Below are 14,594 nucleotides of genomic sequence, written 5' to 3'. Positions count from 1 at the left end.
TTATTATATATACGTAAACACACAGTATGCAGTGATCTGTGTGCACTGCAGTGCCGACGACTAGCTAGCTACTCAGCTTCTGCTCATCGTCAGGTTAGGTACGGTCCTTCGTTCGTTCCGGAGCTAGCTAGGTGGACCAAGATGAGCTTCTTCTCCGGCGGCGGCAGCAAGTACGCAAGCAGATCTTATTAGTTAGTTTACTACTCTTCCTCTCCCGGCGGCCTGAACGGCCGGTTCTGATATGGTTCCTGTCCCCGGCGGCGGACTGCGCTTGCAGGAACCACCAGAGGACCTTCAGGGCGAAGAAGAGCCTGTCGTCGCCCGGGAACAAGGTAAGCTAGCTAGCTGTGCCTAATGCATGGCGTGTCGACATGTGAGGTGTTAACATTCTCTGGCGTGGTTCGGTTGCCCCCGTATATATATATATATAGAGAGAGAGAGACGACTTGATTAGCTTTGCTTTGCTGAACGACGATGATCCATTAATTCTTGATGATGTTGTCTGTCATGAGTTCGTTCGATGCATGCATGCATTAAGGGCAGCGTTTAAAATAGCGGGATAATGGGTTTATCCCCGCACACTTGTAAAAAATGCAAATATCATGGATATACCGGACTAAACAGTGTAACTTTTCGCTTCTATATAAAAATGCTTATATCAGGATATATATATGTATCGGCTGCTATAACCGAATATTTTAAAACCTTGATTAAGAGCCTAGCCTTCCTTCCTGATCGTTCGATTTCGGAGTTGTCAGAGAGATTCAAACGCTTAAATCTTTGTTTGGGTACTCTAATATTGATCTTAATCCGTATATGTGTTAAGGTGGATTGAGATGTAACTTACTTTTTAAGTTACATTCTAATTCACCTCAACACATGTGAACTGAGGTCAATATTATAGTACACAAACTAGGCCAATCCGAATGACGTCTATGTATATAGGTAGTCTTCAAATTAAAACACGGCCTATAGATTGTAATGAGTGTGTTGGTTTGTTACCTAGCCAGAACTTTACTGTTGAACAAAGCTTCTTCTATCGTAAGAGAAGTAGTAGTGACTTATTGGATCAATCGCCTGTGATTGCACCTCGTAATAATCCTTTTGCTCCAAATTCATGGTCTTTTATTTCAGGCAGGAACGTAAGAGTTGCTCTCTAAGCCAGAGGACTGTTTCCTTGGAACGCATTTAGCTGCGGTTCTTGCAACGCCGGCCAAAACTCCAAGAGAAAAAGCTAGCTGTTAGTAGCTAGCTAGGGGGTTAAATTGGAGCCAGCTGCTAGGAGATATAGTAGGATTTTTTTACTTGGGGACCATACATGCATCCGGCCAGATTGTAGGCTGTCAGCTGCTCTGGGCCTATAGTAGGATTAAATTAGAGTTGTATCAAGATCCAACTAAGGGCTAGCTAGCTTCTTCCCTAACCTAATGGACCACACCGCGGTGTGCTGCTCTAAACTCCATGTATGCATCACAAAAAAAAACAGAAACGGAGAATAAAGGCAATATTATTGGCAGACCACTAGTACAGAGAAGTTCTATAGTGGCGGTTGTAAACCTATTTATAGTGGCGTTTTTCGTAACCGCCAATGCTAGGGGCCAGTAGAAATCATCATTTTTACAGGCGGGTAACTGAGGACCGCCAGTGAAAATCGATTTTCACTGGCGGTCGGCGTAATAAAACCGCCAGTGAAAATCGATTTTCACTGGCGGTCGACGTAATAAAACCGCCAGTGAAAATCGTTTCCAGGAAACATAAAACATATTTTAAAAAAAGTTAAAAAAATTATTTTTATTAGGCCCACCCCACCCCCGCCCGTCTCCGTCGAAGTCGCAAGTCGCGGCATTTTTCGCGCGCTACGCGGTTGTTAGTATTCGAACCGTCGACCTCACCCTCGCGCGTACCCTCCCCTACCACTCCGTCTATGACATGTCTTGTGTCTAATTTGTAGTTGTTTTCTCCACATATTACAACCATTTGAGTGTAAATTGCTTATTTGAGACCCTAAACGAATTCAAATAAAAAAGTTGTCAACTACAAAGATAAATAACTTTTGAAGTTCTACAACTTTTATTTTGACACTTTTTTCATCCGAGGTAGTTTGCAAAATTTGAATTTTAAATTTGACATACTTAGATTCAATTTTTGAGAACCGAAATGAGTTCAAATAAAAAAGTTGTCAACTACAAAGTTTCATAACTTTTAGAGATCTACAACTTTTATTTTGGTGGTTTTGTCATACGAGGCCGTTTGAAAAACTCGCAAAATTAAGGATAAAAATGATTTCTAGTGGCGGTTCCTTAAGAAAACCGCCACTAGAAATCGTATTTCTAGTGGCGGTTCCTTAAGAAAACCGCCACTACAAATCATAGATTTATACTGGCGGTTTTCTTAAGGAACCGCTAGTAGAAATACGATTTCTAGTGGCGGTTTTCTTAAGGAACCGCCACTAGAAATAACACAGTCGGTGGATAACCGAATCCACCTGTAAAAATATATCGTCCCCGCAGGCTTTGAGCCTTTTTGTACTAGTGGACTGAGAATCTACGTTACAGGATTGTGAAGCCCTTCATATATATATATATATATATATATATATATATATATATATATATATAATGTGAGGTATTAATTATTTTGGATGATAGAATTATATATCTAACCACATTCATTGAGCTTGTTGCAAGCATGTCATTGATGGTTTTCTCCTCCACTAATAATAATACTACTCTATGACATGCACGCCATCTCGATGTTTATGCAATTATGCTCGGTTCTTGTAGCAGCAGGCTGTGGGAGTTAATTTGTGGTTTCTTGGATATCCAGGGTACGCAACTGAGGAGGCACATTGACGCCACTCTCGGCAGCGGCAACCTGCGAGAGGCTGTCCGTCTACCCGTCGGGGAGGACCTCAACGAGTGGCTGGCTGTCAACAGTAAATCATGGCTGCTCCCCAGTTTCAGTTTTCTCTCGGGGCTTGTCTCAAACAACAAGCCGCCACCTCAATGCAGTTACTAATTAACCTGCATTGCTTTGTGTGATGGCAGCTGTTGACTTCTTCAACCACATAAACGTTCTGTACAGCACGCTGGCGGAGTTCTGCACTCCACATACCTGCCCGGTCATGGCAGCCGGACCAAAGTACACTACTATTCTTCTTCTTCTTCTTCTTCTTCTTCTTCTTCTTCTTCTTCTTCTTCTTCTTCTTCTTCTTCTTCTTCTTCTTCTTCTTCTTCTTCTTCTTCTTCTTCTTCTTCTTCAAACCAATAAACGAGTATACGTACAAACTGCCTGATCGACTGATACTGTTAGACTAAGCAAAACTTCTGACGGGAATGCAAATCTCCCCACAGGTACGAGTACAGGTGGGCCGACGGAGAGCCAAGGTCAAGGTGCCCATCAAGGTGTCCGCGCCCAAGTACGTGGACTACCTCATGGACTGGATAGAGATCCAGCTGGACGACGAGGCCATTTTCCCTCAACAGCTTGGTAATACTGCTTCTCTTCAAATTTTGGCTGGCCAATGACCGCCATGACCAGCTAATTAAGCATGACCATGCATGTGTGTGTCTTGGCTACACACAGGGGCTCCTTTCCCTACCAACTTCCGCGACGTCGTCGTCAAGACGATCTTCAGGCGCCTCTTCAGGGTGTACGCGCACATATACCACTCCCACTTCCAGATGATCGTCAAGCTCAAGGAGGAGGCGCATCTCAACACTTGCTTCAAGCACTTTGCGCTCTTCACGCTGGTACGTAGTTCTCGATCCAGTTGTTGTCACGTCACATCTAGTTTTTCAAGCCTGACAAGCGCCCCGGATGAAAATACACACGGACGGGTTGTAGGAAAAACATCCATGTCACGATCTCAAAGAACTGTTTGCGTCCCTAAAGAGCGATAGTGTCGGCGTTTTGAGACCGGGGGTCCCTAAGCCGACGAGTGAATGTCGCCGCGTGCCCCAGCCCAGATGGGTCGACGCGAGGCCGAGCGCGAAGGGGGAAGTGAGGTGGCCGGAGACAGGCGTGAGAGAGGTGGAAATCCCACGGCCTTCGTGTTCGTCTCGCGCCCAGGTCGGGTGCGCTTGCAATAGGGGGTTACAAGCGTCCACGCGGGAGAGGGAGCGAGCGGCTTCAAGCGAGCGCCTGTCTCGTCCTCGTCCCCGCGCGGCCAACCCTCTCTAAGAGGGCTCTGGTCCTTCCTTTTATACGCGTAAGGAGAGGATCCAGGTGTACAATGGGGGATGTAGCAGAGTGCTACGTGTCTAGCGGGGGAGAGCTAGCGCCCTAAGTACACGCCATCATGGCGGCCGGAGAGGTTTTGGCACCCGGTTTGTGTGATGTCGTGGCCGTCGGAGGAGCGCTGAAGCCTGGCGGAGGGACAGCTGTCGGAGCTGTTGAGTCCTTGCTGACGTCCTCTTGCTTCCGTAAGGGGCTGAGAGCCGCCGTCGTCACAGAGTATGTGGGGCGCCATCATTGCCTATCTGGCGGAGCGAGCCATATGGGACGCCGGTCTTGTTCCCCGTGGCCCGAGTCAACTTGGGGTAGGGTGATGATGGCGCCTCCTGTTGACGTGGCTGGTCTGCGCCCTAGGTTGGGCGATGTGGAAGCTCCTCCGAAGCCGAGGTCGAGTCTGTCTCCCGTGGCTGAGGTCGAGTCCGAGCCCCCGGTTCGGGCGAGGCGGAGACCGTCGGCTGAGGCCAGGGTGGAGTCCGAGCCCTGGGGTCGGGCGGAGCAGAGTTCGTCGTCTTCTGGGGCTGAGCCCAAGTCCGAGCCCTGGGTCGGGCGGAGCGGAGTTCGTCGTCTTCCGGGACTTAGCCCGAGTCCGAGCCCTGGGACGGGCGGAGCGGAGTTCGTCGTCTTACGGGACTTAGCCCGAGTCCGAGCCCTGGGTCGAGCGGAGCGGAGTTCGTCGCCTTCTGGGACTTAGCCCGAGTTCGAGCCCTGGGTCGGGCGGAGCGGACTTCGTCGTCTTCTAGGACTTAGCCCGAGTCCAAGCCCTGGGTCGGGCGGAGCGGAGTTCGCCGTCTTCCGGGGCTTAGCCCGAGCCCGAGTCCGAGCCCTAGGTCGGGCGGAGCGGAGTTCACCGTCTTCCGGGGCTTAGCTCGAGTCCGAGCCCTGGGTCGGGCGGAGCGGAGCTTCCTATGGTGCCTGCGGCCGGGCCTGACTGCCTGTCAGCCTCACTCTGTCAAGTGGCACCGCAGTCAGAGCGGCGCAGGCGGCGCTGTCTTTTTGTCAGGCCGGTCAGTGGAGCGGCGAAGTGACGGCGGTCACTTCGGCTCTGTCGGCTGAAGGGCGCGCGTCAGGATAAAGGTGTCAGGCCACCTTTGCATTAAATGCTCCTGCGATTTGGTCGGTCGGTGCGGCGATTTGGTCAGGGTTGCTTATTGGCAAAGACAGGGCCTCGGGCGAGCCGGAAATATGTTCGCCGCTGGAGGGGGGCCTCGGGCGAGACGGAGATCCTCCGGGGTCGGCTGCCCTTGTCCGAGGCTAGGCTCGGGCGAGGCGTGATCGAGTCCCTCGAATGGACTGATCCCTAACTTAATCGCACCCATCAGGCCTTTGCAGCTTTATGCTGATGGGGGTTACCAGCTGAGAATTAGGAGCCTTGAGGGTACCCCTAGTTATGGTCCTCGACAGTAGCCCCCGAGCCTCGAAGGGAGTGTTAGCACTCGCTTGGAGGCTTTCGTCGCACTTTTTTGCAAGGGGACCAGCCTTTCTCGGTTGCGTTTTGTTCCGGTGGGTGCGCGCGAGCGCACCCGCCGGGTATAGCCCCCGAGGCCTCGGAGGAGTGGTTTGACTCCTCCGAGGTCTTAATGCCTCGCGCAATGCTTCGGCTGGTCTGGTCGTTCCCTCATGCGAGCTGGCCGTAGCCCGGGTGTACGGTCGGGTCCCAAGTTCTCGGGCTGGTATGTTGACGCTGTCAACGGTTTGGCCGGAGTCGGGTTTGCGAGAGCAGCCCCCGAGCCTCTGCACGGGGCGTGAGGGCGATCAGGGACAGACTCGACTTTTTTACATACGCCCCTGCGTCGCCTTTCCGCAAGGAGGAGGGGGGAGAGCGCCATGTTGCCCTCGGTGGGCGCCGAACATGGTGTCTCCGGTGAGCTGCAGGCGGGTGATCCGAGTGGACGTCCGTGCCCCATTCGTTAGGGGTCGGCTAGAGGCCCGGAGGCGCGCCCAAAAGTACCTGCGGGTGATCTGCCGGACCCGGTCCCCTGGCGACGGGGTCCGAGGGCTCGATGTCTCCCTCTGATGGGATTCCGTTACAAGATCGTTCCCGCTGGTCTCGGAAATGTCCTAGGGTACCTCGGGAGCGCAGCCTGAGCCTTGGTTATGTATCGAACGTACCCATGGTCATCCCTCGCTCTGTGTCTGAGGCGGCTGTGAACCCTTCGGGGGCCAGCCTTCGAACCCCTGATCAGTAGTGGGCGCGGAGCCCGAGTAGCCTGAGGCGGCCGTTGAACCCTTCCGAGGGGCCGGCCTTCGAACCTCTGACCAGTAGTGGGTGTGGAGCCCACGCGCTCTGAGGCGGCTGTTGAACCCATCCGAGGGGCCAGCCTTCGAACCTCTGATCAGTAGGGAGGCTCGGAGCCTGGTTCCTTCACGGGGAAGGATCCTTTTCGGGGTATCCCCTTTCCCGGTCCCTGTTGCAAGAGAGAGAAAGAGGAAAAAAGGAAAAGGATGTGAAATCGAACGACGCAGCGTACCTTTTCTGACGCGGTCATTATGGCGAAGGCGAAGCGTCGCCCGCTTCTCCTGCCAGCGGCGCCGCCTGTCCCGCCGCGGAGTTAATGCGACGGGGCGAGTGGTTCGCGGGGCGGCCGTTGCGCGTGCGCGAGCCGTTCGAGGAACGGAACACGGGCGCGTTGTCTTCACGCCGTGAGAGAGGGTTCTCTCGTCACCCCTGGATGGGACGTAGGCTTGGCTGACGACGCGACCGCCGCTCCTGCCCGCCTGCCACCGCCATTACTGCCGGCCCATTTTTGGTCGCATTGACCGTCGCGCCAGGCTGGCGCTGCTGGGTCGTGCTCTGGGTCGCCTCGAGTCGCGGTATTGGTTCCGCAGTCGAGGAGGCGCGGTGGTGGCGCAAGTGGCGGTGCAGTTGCATGCACGAAGCACTCGGCGTGCCGGTTGCATGACGCGTGGGCCTGGGCCTCCATGCTGGGCGTGTTGGGGGTCGGAGAAGTGCACCCACTTGGCGCGGTTGCATGCCGCCTGCATGGCTGCCTGCCCTTTCGCCCGCTGGTCTGGGCAAAAGTGGAGAGCCGCTTGTAACCGCTGCGCGGTTGCACGCATCGCGCACGGCGGTTTGGCTTCTTCTGCTTTGAGCCGACTTGCATGACGTGTGGAACCCAGCCCCCGCGTCGTAGGAGGAGGGCCTTGGAGCGTGTTGGAGAAGACTCAGCCCGCGACGGCTGAGGACGCAAGTAAGGAGAGTCGCCTTTAAAAGGGGGGTGACCCCCTTAGAAGGCGACCATGTCGCGCTTCCTTATGCATCGTGTCTTTCCACCTTCCAAGCCCCCGGATGGGGGATACCCGCCGTCTTTTCGCCTTGTCGTTGGGGGAACGCAACTCCGCGGGAGTTGGTACCTCTCAGCCATCGTTCGGCTTCAAGGATTTTCATCATGCAGCCCGGTTGCACCCCTCCACCGGCGGTCACCCAATATGGTGACCTCCAGTTCGATGGCGGGGGAAAGCGAACCGGTCTGCGGCCTCTGCCCCTCGCTCAGCCTCAAGGATTTTCATCACCAGGGCTGGGGAGGGGAGTCTACCGAGTTGGGGTCGGCCCCTGCGTGGGCGGTGGCCCGCTCCTTCCCTTAGTGATCGGGGGGAAGGGCGGTTGTCGTCCGTGGCGCCGGCAGCTGCCGCGTGCCTGGCTCTCGGACCCGAGTGGCTTCGGAGCCGCTCTCGGCGCTGGCTTCCGCCACGGCAGCTGGAAGAGGTTCTTCCGCCAACGGGATAGCCAGGGCCGCCCACGGACCGACCTCCAACTCTACGGCCTTCTGCCCGTCCTTGCCTCACGAGTTTGGGCACGGGTGGCGGCCTCCTGGCAGCGGCATCCGCCCTGAGGTCATCGCTGCCGCTGTTCTGCCCCCCGGAGCAGAAGTCGTCGTTGTCGCCGCTGCCGGAGCGGGCGACGGCGCGCCGTTCGTCGTCTTCCGTTGCTCCGCAGCCCCCCCCCATCGAGTGGGGTTGTTCGTACCTGCGGAGGTGGAACCAGAGTTCCGTTTGTAATGGCACTTCGAATGCCAGTGTTTTTGTTCATCGTGGCTGTCGAGGCCAGAACATGTATGTAATTTCGGCACGGAGCCGTGTTTTTCCTTATTTTTGAGCACTAAGACTCGCCTGTTGGTTGTCTGAACCGCTTCACCAAGCGTGAGTCGCCTCGTGTAAAGGTGACGAGTGAGGTATTCGTATCCCGGAGGCGTAGGAGTCCCTCGGCTTGGTCAGCCTTGTTGCCCGAGGCTTCTCTTGCTCAGTTAGAGAAACCCCTCGACCGCTCTTCGATGAGCCGAGGCCAGGGGTTGCGGTGTCAGCGCGAACAGAGGCGGAGTTGGCTCGAAAAGAAGACCTGGTCGGCCGGAGCCTGGTCGGGCCGTCCGTTAGCGGGACCGACGCCGGAATTGACCTGCCGAGGCCTCGGGTCGGGCCGATGTCCTTGGAGGACAGCTGGCCGAGGCCCCGGGGTGACCGGCCGAGCCGCCTGCTCGGGCCAGATTCTCGGAGAAGACCCTGGCGGCGATGGCCCGGGCTTGGTGATGACGTTGTCCTTCAGAGCAGAGACCCTTGGACCACGTCGCCGTCCGAGGCTAGGTCGGGCCTCGCCGAAGGTGTTGTCGACGCCGAGGGCGCTGCTGCTCCCTTTAGCCGTCAGGATCCGAGCCTGCAGGATCGGATTATCTTGTAGCGTGTGTTTTCTGCGGCCGCCGAGGCCAAAACACACCCCCGCCCTGTTGTAAAGCCGCGTCTCTTTTCCTCTTGTTTCAAGTATCTGGACTTTTTTGTCGGTAACAGAATTGTTTGTGCGAGCGAGAGTTGCTTCTCACGGAAGGTGATGAGTGAGGTATCCGTATCCCGGAGGCGTAGGAGTCCCTCGGCTCGGTCGGCCTTGCCGCTTACGCGCACTCTTACCCGTCCATGGGGTTCTGTCACCGACGCAGTTGAGAAGGCTCGAAGAATCGCTCCGGCAGAAGAGCTTCCGAACGTGAAGACTTGTTCGGTCCGCGGAATCACTTATCCGAACGTGAGTTACTTATCGCAGAAGGTGATGAGTGAGGTATCCGTATCCCGGAGGCGTAGGAGTCCCTCGGCTCGGTCAGCCTTGGCTGCTTACGTGTACTCCGTCGTTTTCAGGATCCGCTTTCGAAGTAGTCAAAAAGCACGAAAGACATTCTGGCAGAAAGGATCTTTTTTCGAGGAAAAAATTCGACGCAGAGGGGGTTCCCCCCTTTTAGCCCCCGAGGGAGGGTCGGGCTTTGCCGAGGCGAGGCCGACCCTTCCTTGATGACTAAACTTTGCGTGGGAGTGAGGTATATGAACAACTTGAAAACATCTTAAGGGTAGAAGCGACGTAGCTGTTGGATGTTCCAGGCGTTGTCGTAGACCTCGCCTTGACTGTTGGCCAGCTTATATGTTCCGGGCTTCAGAACTTTGGCGATGACGAACGGCCCCTCCCAGGGGGCGTGAGCTTGTGCCGCCCTCGGGCGTCTTGTCGCAGCCGAAGCACCAGGTCGCCCACCTGGAGGTCTCGGGACCGGACCCCTTGGGCGTGGTAGCGTCGCAGGGACTGCTGGTACCGCGCCGAGTGTAGTAAGGCCTTGTCCCGAGCCTCCTCCAGCTGGTCCAACGAGTCCTCTTGACTAGCTTGGTTGCTTTGGTCGGTGTAGGCCCTCGTCCTCGGGGAACCGTATTCTAAGTCTGTGGGCAAGATGGCCTCGGCCCCATAGACCAGAAAGAACGGCGTGAAGCCCGTGGCTCGGCTCGGTGTTGTCCTCAGGCTCCAGACCAAAGAGGGGAGTTCCTTCATCCATCGCTTGCCGAACTTGTTGAGGTCGTTGTAGATACGAGGCTTGAGTCCTTGCAGAATCATGCCATTGGCACGCTCTACTTGCCCATTTGACATGGGGTGAGCCACGGCGGCCCAGTCCACTCGGATGTGGTGATCCTCGCAGAAGTCCAGGAACTTCCTGCCGGTAACTGGGTGCCGTTGTCGGTGATGATGGAGTTCGGGACCCCGAAGCGATGGATGATGTTGGTGAAGAACGCCAACGCCTGCTCGGACCTGATGTTGTTTAGGGGTCGGACCTCGATCCACTTGGAGAATTTGTCGATGGCGACCAACAGGTGCGTGTAGCCCCCGGGTGCCTTCTGCAAGGGGCCGACGAGGTCCAGACCCCACACAGCAAAAGGCCAGGTGATGGGTATCGTCTGTAGAGCCTGAGCGGGCAGGTGGGTCTGCCTTGCATAGAACTGACACCCTTCGCAGGTGCGGACAATTCTAGTGGCGTCGGCCACCGCCGTCGGCCAGTAGAAACCTTGTCGGAAAGCATTCCCGACAAGGGCTCGAGGCGCTGCGTGATGGCCGCAAGCCCCCGAGTGTATCTCTCGCAGGAGTTCCTGACCTTCGGCGATGGAGATGCATCGCTGGAGGATGCCTGAGGGGCTGTGGTGGTAGAGCTCCTTCTCATCTCCCAGCAAGTCGAACGACTTGGCGCGCCGCGCCACCCACCGAGCTTCGGCTCGGTCGGAGGGTAGCACTCCTCGGTGGAGATATTGCAGGTACGGGGTCTGCCAGTTTTGATCAGGCGTGACCCCACTTCGCTCCCCCCCCGACGTGCAGCGTCTCGCCCTCGGGGGCCGAGGGTACCTCGGGCCGAACCGAGGGTGCCTCGGGCCGAGCCGAGGGTGCCTCGGACTGTGCCGAGGGTACTTCGGGCTGGTCCGAGGGTGCCTCGGACTGTGCCGAGGGTACCTCGGGCTGGGCCGAGGGTGCCTCAGGCTCGGGCGAGCCGTCGATCTTGACGGAGGGCTGATGCAGATCTCGGGAGAAGACGTCCGGGGGAACCGTTGTTCACCCCCAGGCTATTTTATCCAGCTCGTCCGCAGTCTCGTTGTAGCGCCGAGCGGTGTGGTTGAGCTCGAGCCCGTAGAACCTGTCTTCCAGGCGCCGAACCTCATCGCAGTAGGCCTCCATCTTCGGGTCACGGCAGTGGGAGTTCTTCATGACTTGGTCGATGACAAGCTGCGAGTCACAGCGAGCGTCGAGGCGTCGGACCCCTAGCTCGATGGCGATCCGCAATCCGTTGACCAGAGCCTCGTACTCAGCCACATTGTTGGATGCCGGGAAATGGAGGTGTAGCACGTAGCGTAGGTGCTTCCCGAGGGTGAGACGAAGAGTAGGCCTGCGCCGGCTCCTGTCTTCATCAGCGACCCGTCGAAGAACATGGTTCAGAGCTCCGGTTGGATCGGAGCTGTTAGGAGCTGGGTGTCGACCCATTCGGCCACGAAGTCCGCCAGGACCTGGGACTTGATGGCCTTCCGAGGGGCGAACGAGATTGTTTCGCCCATGATTTCCACCGCCCACTTTGCAATCCTACCCGAGGCCTCCCGGCACTGGATGATCTCCCCCAGGGTGAAGGATGACACCATAGTTACCGGATGAGACTCGAAGTAGTGTCGCAACTTCCGTCGGGTCAGGATCACCGCGTATAGCAGCTTCTAAACTTGCGGGTAGCGGATCTTGGTTTCGGACAGTACCTCGCTGACGAAGTAGACTGGCCTCTAAACGGGCAATGCATGCCCCTCTTCTTGCCTCTCTACCACAATCGCGGCGCTAACCACCTGAGTGGTCGCGGCGACGTAGATCAAGAGGGCTTCTCCGGCAGCTGGGGGCACCAAGATAGGCGCCTTCGTGAGGAGCGCCTTCAGGTTCCCGAGGGCTTCCTCGGCCTCAGGGGTCCAAGTGAAGCACTCGGCCTTCCTTAGGAGGCGGTACAGAGGTAGACCTCTTTCGCCGAGGCGTGAGATGAAGCGGCTCAGAGCCGCGAGACATCCCATGACCCTCTATACGCCTTTCAAGTCCTTGATGGGCCCCATGCTAGTGATGGCTGCGATCTTCTCCGGGTTGGCTTCGATGCCCCGCTCGGAGACGATGAAACCCAAGAGCATGCCTCGGGGCACCCCGAAGACACACTTTTCGGGATTGAGCTTGACGCCTTTCGCCTTGAGACATCGGAATGTCACTTCAAGGTCGGAAAGGAGGTCGGAGGCTTTCCTCGTCTTGACTACGATGTCATCGACGTATGCCTCGACCGTCCGGCCAATGTGTTCGCCGAACACATGATTCATGCACCGCTGGTACGTCGCGCTCGCATTCCTCAAGCCGAACGGCATGGTGACATAGCAGTACATGTCGAAGGGTGTGATGAAAGAAGTCGCGAGCTGGTCGGACTCTTTCATCCTGATTTGGTGATACCCTGAGTAGGCATTGAGGAAAGACAGGGTTTCGCACCCAGCAGTGGAATCCACGATTTGATCGATGCGAGGCAGAGGGTAGGGAACCTTCGGACATGCTTTGTTGAGACCAGTGTAGTCTAAACACATCCGCCATTTCCCCCCTTTCTTTCTCACAAGCACAGGGTTGGCAAGCCATTCGGGATGGAATACCTCTTTGATGAACCCTGCCGCCATTAGCTTGTGGATCTCCTCGCCTATGGCTCTGCGCTTCTCTTCGTCGAATCGGCGCAGAGGCTGCTTGATGGGTCGGGCTCCGGCTCGGATGTCCAGCGAGTGCTCGGCGACATCCCTCGGTATGCCGGGCATGTCCGAGGGACTCCTCGCGAAGACGTCGACGTTCACGCGGAGAAAGTCGACGAGCACTGCTTCCTATTTGGGACCAAGCTCGGAGCCGATCCGAATCTGCTTGGAGGCGTCGCCGCTGAGGTCGAGGGGGGCGGACTTAACCGTCTCGGCTGGCTCAAAGTTGCTGGCATGACGCTTCACGTCTGGCACCTCCTTAGAGAGGCTCTCCAGGTCGGCGATGAGGGCCTCAGACTCGGCGAGGGCCTCGGCGTACTCCACGCACTCCACGTCGCATTCGAACGCGTGTTTGTACGTGGGGCCGACGGTGATGACCCCGCTGGGGCCCGGCATCTTGAGCTTCAGGTAGGTGTAGTTGGGGACAGCCATGAACTTCGCGTAGCATGGCCTCCCCAGTACCGCGTGGTAGGTTCCTCGGAACCCGACCACCTCGAACGTCAGGGTCTCCCTTCAAAAGTTGGAGGGTGTTCCGAAGCAGACGGGAAGGTCGAGTTGTCCGAGGGGCTGGACGCGCTTCCCGGGGATGATCCCATGGAAAGGCGCAGCGCCTGCCCGGACCGAGGACAGATCGACGCGCAGGAGCCCGAGGGTCTCGGCGTAGATGATGTTGAGGTTGCTGCCTCCATCCATGAGGACCTTGGTGAGCCTGACGTCGCCGATGATGGGGTCGACGACGAGCGGGTATTTCCCCGGGCCCGGCACATGGTCGGGGTGGTCGGTTTGGTCGAAGGTGATGGGCTTGTCGGACCAGTCTAGGTAGACTGGCGCCGCCACCTTCACCGAACAGACCTCCCAGCGCTCTTGCTTGCGGTGCCGAGCCGAGGCATTCGCCGCTTGCCCACCGTAGATCATGAAGCAGTCGCGGACCTCGGGGAACTCTCCTGCCTGGTGATCTTCCTTCTTGTCGTCGTCCTGGGCCCTGCCACCCTCCGCGGGTGGCCCGGCCCTGTGGAAGTGGCGCCGAAGCATGACGCACTCCTCAAGGGTGTGCTTGACGGGCCCCTGGTGATAGGGGCACGGCTCCTTGAGAATCTTGTCGAAGAGGTTGGCACCTCCTGGGGGTTTTCGAGGGTTCTTGTACTCGGCGGCGGCGACAAGGTCCGCGTCGACGGCGTCGCGTTTCGCTTGCGACTTCTTCTTGCCCTTCTTCTTGGCGCCGCGCTGAGTTGATGCCTCGGGGGCATCTTCCGAAGGGCGGCCCTAGGGCTGCTTGTCCTTCCGGAAGATAGCCTCGACCGCCTCCTGGCCGGAGGCGAACTTGGTGGCAATGTCCATCAGCTCGCTCGCCCAGGTGGGGGTCTTGCGACCCAGCTTGCTCACCAGGTCGCGACAAGTGGTGCCGGCGAGGAACGCGCCGATGACATCCGAGTCGGTGATGTTGGGCAGCTCGGTGCGCTGCTTCGAGAATCGCCGGATGTAGTCTCGGAGAGACTCTCCCGGCTGCTGTCGGCAGCTTCGAAGGTCCCAAGAATTCCCAGGGCGCACGTACGTGCCCTGGAAATTTCCGGCGAAAGCTTGGACCAGGTCGTCCCAGTTGGAGATCTGCCCCGGAGGCAGGTGCTCCAACCAGGCGCGAGCAGTGTCGGAGAGAAACAGGGGGAGGTTGCAGATGATGAGGTTGTCATCGTCCGTTCCACCCAGTTGGCGGGCCAGACGGTAGTCCGCGAGCCACAGTTCCGGTCTCGTCTCCCCCGAGTACTTCGTGATAGTAGTCGGGGGTCGGAACCGGGTCGGGAACGGCGCCCGTCGTATGGCCCGGCTGAAGGCCTGCGGACCGG

General features: G+C 57.2%; 1 long non-coding RNA gene across 1 annotated transcript; it reads left to right on the top strand.

The window, feature by feature from the left end:
• Positions 1-38: 38 nt before the first annotated feature.
• Positions 39-1,516, top strand: LOC109943643 (uncharacterized). Its single transcript, XR_002266690.3, has 3 exons — positions 39-170; positions 278-332; positions 1,135-1,516. It is a non-coding gene; the product is annotated as an uncharacterized lncRNA (long non-coding RNA).
• The last annotated feature ends 13,078 nt before the right edge of the window (positions 1,517-14,594 follow it).

The sequence above is a fragment of the Zea mays genome, chromosome 1, assembly GCF_902167145.1.
Source record: "Zea mays cultivar B73 chromosome 1, Zm-B73-REFERENCE-NAM-5.0, whole genome shotgun sequence".
In the NCBI taxonomy this organism is placed as follows: domain Eukaryota; kingdom Viridiplantae; phylum Streptophyta; class Magnoliopsida; order Poales; family Poaceae; genus Zea; species Zea mays.
The sequence above is the reverse complement of the archived record's forward strand: the minus strand, read 5'-3'. Positions and strand labels throughout refer to the sequence as shown.